Below are 6000 nucleotides of genomic sequence, written 5' to 3'. Positions count from 1 at the left end.
CTATTTATAATAAACTAGTCACTAGGGTTTACATGAGTAAGTAATTGATGCATAAATCCACTTCCTGGGCCCACTTGGTGTGTGTTTGGGCTGAGCTTGAGTGTTGCACGTGCAGAGGCCATTTGTGGAGTTGAACGCCAGCTTTTGTGCCAGTTTGGGCGTTCAACTCTGGTTTTGGCTCCTTTTCTAGCGCTGGACGCCAGATTTGGGCAGAGAGCTGGCGTTGAACACCAGTTTACGTCGTCTATTCTTGGCCAAAGTATGGACTATTATATATTGCTGGAAAGCCCTGGATGTCTACTTTCCAAAGCAATTGGAAGCGCGTCATTTCAAGTTCTGTAGCTCCAGAAAATCCACTTTGAGTGCAGGGAGGTCAGAATCCAACAGCATCAGCAGTCCTTTTTCAACCTCTGAATCTGATTTCTGCTCAAGTCCCTCAATTTCAGCCAGAAAATATCTGAAATCACAGAAAAACACACAAACTCATAGTAAAGTCCAGAAATGTGAATTTAACATAAAAACTAATGAAAACATCCCTAAAAGTGACTAGATCCTACTAAAAACATACTAAAAATAATGCCAAAAAGTGTATAAATTATCCGCTCATCACAACACCAAACTTAAATTGTTGCTTGTCCCCAAGCAACTGAAAATCAAATAGGATAAAAAAGAAGAGAATATACTATAAATTCCAAACTATCAATGAAACAGAGCTTCAATCATATGAGCGGGACTTATAGCTTTTTGCCTCTTGAATAGTTTTGGCATCTCACTTTATCCATTGAAGTTTAGAATGATTGGCATCTATAGGAACTATAGATTTCGAATAGTGTTATTGACTCTCCTAGTTCAGTATGATGATTCTTGAACACAGCTTCTTTATGAGTCTTGGCCGTGGCCCTAAGCACTTTGTTTTCCAGTATTACCACCGGATACATAAATGCCACAGACACATAAGTGGGTGAACCTTTTCAGATTGTGACTCAGCTTTGCTAAAGTCCCCAATTAGAGGTGTCCAAGGTTCTTAAGCACACTCTTTTTTTTTTTGCTTTGGACCTTGACTTTAACTGCTCAGTCTCAAGTTTTCACTTGACACCTACACGCCACAAGCACATGGTTAGGGACAGCTTGGTTTAGCCGCTTAGACCAGGATTTTATTCCTTTTAGGCCCTCCTATCCACTGATGCTCAAAGTCTTGGGATCCTTTTTATTGCCCTTGCCTTTTAGTTTTAAGGGTTATTGGCTTTTTGCTCTTGCCTCTTGGTTTTAAGAGCTTTTGGCTTTTTCTGCTTGCTTTTTTCTTTTTCTTTCTATATTTTTTTTTCGCCTATTTTTTTTTCTGTAAGCTTTGTTCTTTGCTGCTTTTTCTTGCTTCAAGAATCATTTTTATGATTTTTCAGATTATCAAATAACATGTCTCCTAGTCATCATTCTTTCAAGAGCCAACATATTTAACATTCTTAAACAACAACTTCAAAAGACATATGCACTGTTCAAGCATACATTCAGAAAACAAGAAGCATTGTCACCACATCAATATAATTAAGCTAAGTTCAAGGATAAATTCGAAACTCATGTACTTCTTGTTCTTTTGAATTAAAACATTTTTTATTTAAGAGAGGTGAGGGATTCATAGGACATTCATAACTTTAAGACAAAGTTACTAACTACTAATGATCATGTAATGAAGACACAAACATAGATAAGCACATAACATAGAAAATGAAAAACAGAAGAAAGAAGAACAAGGAATGAATCCACCTTAGTGATGGTGGTGTTTCCTTCTTGAGGAACCAATGATGTCCTTGAGCTCTTCTATGTCTTTTCCTTGTCTTTGTTGCTCCTCCCTCATTGCTTTTTGATCTTCTCTTATTTCATGAAGCATGATGGAGTGCTCTTGATGTTCCACCCTTAGTTGTCCCATATTGGAACTCAATTCTCCTAGGGAGGTGTTGATTTGCTCCCAATAGTTTTGTGGAGGAAAGTGCATTTGAGGCATCTCAGGGATCTCATGGTAATGAGCTTCATACGCCTCTTGAGCTCCATGAGTGGGCTCACTTGCTTGCTCCATCTTTTTCTTAGTGATGGGCTTGTCCTCTTTGATAAGGATATCTCCCTCTATGTCAATCCCAGCCGAATTGCATAGGTGGCAAATGAGGTGAGGAAAGGCTAACCTTGCCATAGTGGAAGACTTGTCAGCCACCTTGTAGAGTTATTGAGGTATAATCTCATGAACTTCCACCTCTTCTCCAATCATGATGCTATGGATCATGATGGCCCGGTCTATAGTAACTTCAGACCGGTTGCTAGTGGGAATGATTGAGCATTGAATGAACTCCAACCATCCTCTAGCTACAGGCTTGAGGTCCAATCTTCTTAGTTGAACCGGCTTGCCTTTGGAGTCAATCTTCCATTGAGCTCCTTCCACGCATATGTCCATAAGGACTTGGTCCAACCTTTGATTAAAGTTGACCCTTCTAGTGTAGGGGCGTTCATCTCCTTGCATCATGGGCAAGTTAAACGCCAACCTCACATTCTCCAGACTAAAATCTAAGTATTTCCCCCGAACCATTGTAACATAGTTCTTTGGATCCGGGTTCTTGCTTTGATCATGGTTCTTGGTGATCCATGCATTGGCATAGAACTCTTGAACCATTAGGATGCCGACTTGTTGGATGGGATTTGTTAGAACTTCCCAACCTCTTCTTTGAATTTCATGTCGGATCTCCAAATACTCATTTCTTTTGAGTTTGAAAGGGACCTCGGGGATCACCTTCTTCTTGGCCACAACATCATAGAAGTGGTCTTGATGGGCTTTGGAGATGAACCTTTCCATCTCCCATGACTCGGAGGTGGAAGCTTTTATCTTCCCCTTCCCCTTTCTAGAGGATTCTCCGGTCTTAGGTGCCATCAATGGTAATGGAAAAACAAAAAGCTTATGCTTTTACCACACCAAACTTAGAATATTGCTCGCCCTCGAGCAATAAACAAAAGAATAGAAGAAGAAGAAGAAGAAATATGGAGAGGGAGAGGGAGATGTGGTTTCGGCCAAGAGGAGTGTAGAGGGGTGTGTTGTGTGAATTTGATGAAGAATGGAGGTCTTTATATAGGGAAGGGAGGGGGGGAAGGTTTCGGCCATATGGGTGGGTTTGGGTGGGAAATTGGTTTTGAATTTTGAAGGTAGGTGGGGTTTATGAGGTAGGTTTATGGGGAAGAGTGGATGGATGTGAGGGGTGAAGAGGTGATGGGGAAGAGAGATTGAGGTGATTGGTGAAGGGTTTTTGGGGAAGAGTGTTTATGGGGTTGTGTGAAAGAGAGTGGTGAGAAGAAGTGAGTGGAGGTAGGTGGGGATCCTGTGGGGTCCACAGATCCTGAGGTGTTCAAGGATTTACATCCCTGCACCCATTAGGCATGTAAAAATGCCTTTGTACCCAACTCTGGGCGTTCAGCGCCAGGTTGGTGGCCATTTTGGGCGTTCAACGCCCATTTGTGTGCCATTTCTGGCGTTGAACGCCAGAACCATGCCTGTTCTGGCGTTCAGCGCCTAGAAGCTGCCCATTTTGGGCGTTCAGCGCTAGCACCATGCTCTGTTCTGGCGCTGAACGCCAGACAGATGCTCCTCCAGGGTGTGATTTTTCTTCTGCTGTTTTTGATTCCGTTTTCAATTTTTATATTTATTTTGTGACTCCACATGATCATGAACCTACAAAGACATATAACTAAGAAAAATATAGTTAGATAAATAAAAATTGGGTTGCCTCCCAACAAGCGCTTCTTTAATGTCAATAGCTTGACAGTGGGCTCTCATGGAGCCTCACAAATGTGCAGAGCTTTGTTGAGACTCTCCATCACCAAACTTAGAGTTTGGATATGGGAGTTCAACACCAAACTTAGAGTTTGGTTGTGGCCTCCCAACACCAAACTTAGAGTTTGACTGTGGGGACTCTGGTTGACTCTGCTTTGAGAGAAGCTTTTTCTGCTTCCTCTCCATGGTTGCAGAGGGAGATCCTTGAGTTTTAAACACAAGGGAGTCCTCATTCCATTGAAGGACTATTTCACCTCTGTCAACATCAATCACAGCTCTTGCTGTGGCCAGGAAAGGTCTTCCTAGGATGATGGATTCATCCTCTTCCTTTCCAGTATCCAGGACTATGAAATCAGCAGGGATGTAAAGGCCTTCAACCTTTACTAACACGTCCTCTACTTGTCCATAAGCCTGTTTTCTTGAACTGTATGCCATCTCTAATGAGATTTTAGCAGCTTGCACCCCATAGATTCCCAGTTTCTCTATTATAGAGAAGGGCATGAGGTTTATTCCTGAACCAAGGTCACACAGAGCCTTAAAGATCATGGTGCCTATGGTACAAGGTATTATGAACTTTCCAGGATCCTGTCTCTTCTGAGGCAATGTCAGTTGATCCAGATCACTTAGTTCATTGATGAACAAGGGAGGTTCAACTTCCCAAGTATCAATGCCAAATAATTTGGCATTCAGCTTCATGATTGCACCAAGAAACTTGGCAATTTGCTCTTCAGTAACATTCTCATTCTCTTCAGAAGAGGAGTACTCATCAGAGCTCATGAAGGGCATAAGGAGGTTCAGTGGAATCTCTATGGTCTCTAGATGAGCCTCAGAGTCCTTTGGTTCCTCAGAGGGAAGCTCCTTATTGATCACTGGACGTCCCAGGAGGTCTTCCTCCCTGGGATTCACGTCTTCCACTCCCTTATTGGGTTCGGCCATGGTGCTTATGTCAATGGCCTTGCACTCTCCTTTTGGATTCTCTTCTGTATTGCTTGGGAGAGTACTAGGAGGAATTTCAGTGATCCTTTTACTCAGCTGGCCCCCTTGTGCTTCCAAATTTCTAATGGAAGACATTGTTTCATTCATGAAACTTATAGTGGCCTTGGACAGATCAGAGACTAAGTTTGCTAAATTAGAAGTATTTTGTTCAGAGTTCTCTGTCTGTTACTGAGTTGATGATGGAAAAGGCTTGCTATTGCTAAACCTGTTTCTTCCACCATTATTAAAGCCTTGTTGAGGCTTTTGATCCTTCCATGAGAAATTTGGATGATTTCTCCATGTTGAGTTATAGGTGTTTCCATAAGGTTCACCTAAATAATTTACCTCTGCTATTGCAGGGTTCTCAGGATCATAAGATTCTTCTTCAGAAGAAGCCTCTTGAGTACTGTTGGATGCAGCTTGCATTCCATTCAGACTCTGAGAGATCATATTGACTTGCTGAGTCAATATTTTATTCTGAGTCAATATGGCATTCAGAGTATCAACCTCAAGAACTCCCTTCTTCATAGGCGTCCCATTATTCACAGGATTCCTTTCAGAAGTGTACATGAACTGGTTATTAGCAACCATGTCAATGATTTCTTGAGCTTCTGCAGGCGTTTTCTTTAGGTGAATGGATCCACCTGCAGAAGTGTCCAGTGACATTTTTGATAGCTCAGATAAACCATCATAGAATATATCCAGGATAGTCCATTCTGAAAGCATGTCAGAAGGACACTTTTTGGTCAACTGTTTGTATCTTTCCCAAGCTTCATAGAGGGATTCACCTTCTTTCTGTCTGAAGGTTTGAACATCAGCTCTAAGCTTGCTCAGCTTTTGAGGAGGAAAGTACTTGGCTAAGAAAGCCGTGACCAGCTTATCCCAAGAGTTTAGGCTGTCTTTGGGTTGAGAATCCAACCATAATCTAGCTCTGTCTCTTACAGCAAAAGGGAAAAGCATGAGCCTGTAGACTTCAGGATCTACTCCATTAGTCTTAACAATATCACATATCTGCAAGAATTCAGTTAAGAACTAAAAAGGATCTTCAGATGGAAGTCCATGAAACTTGCAGTTCTGATGCATCAGAGAAACTAATTGAGGTTTCAGCTCAAAGTTGTTTGCTCCAATGGCAGGAATGGAGATACTTCTTCCATGTAAATTGGAATTAGGTGCAGTGAAGTCACCAAGCATCTTCCTTACATTATTATTATTTTCGGCTG

The 6000-nt window shown here is 41.7% G+C and overlaps 1 non-coding gene across 1 annotated transcript; it reads left to right on the top strand.

The window, feature by feature from the left end:
• Positions 1–5500: 5500 nt before the first annotated feature.
• LOC148568018 (small nucleolar RNA R71) lies at positions 5501–5608 on the top strand. Its single transcript, XR_015881822.1, has one exon. It is a non-coding gene; the product is annotated as a small nucleolar RNA R71 (small nucleolar RNA).
• The last annotated feature ends 392 nt before the right edge of the window (positions 5609–6000 follow it).

The sequence above is a fragment of the Arachis ipaensis genome, chromosome B4, assembly GCF_059453495.1.
Source record: "Arachis ipaensis isolate K30076 ecotype BB chromosome B4, ASM5945349v1, whole genome shotgun sequence".
Taxonomy (NCBI): domain Eukaryota; kingdom Viridiplantae; phylum Streptophyta; class Magnoliopsida; order Fabales; family Fabaceae; genus Arachis; species Arachis ipaensis.
Note: the sequence above shows the minus strand (reverse complement) of the source record. Positions and strands in the feature narration are given on the sequence as shown.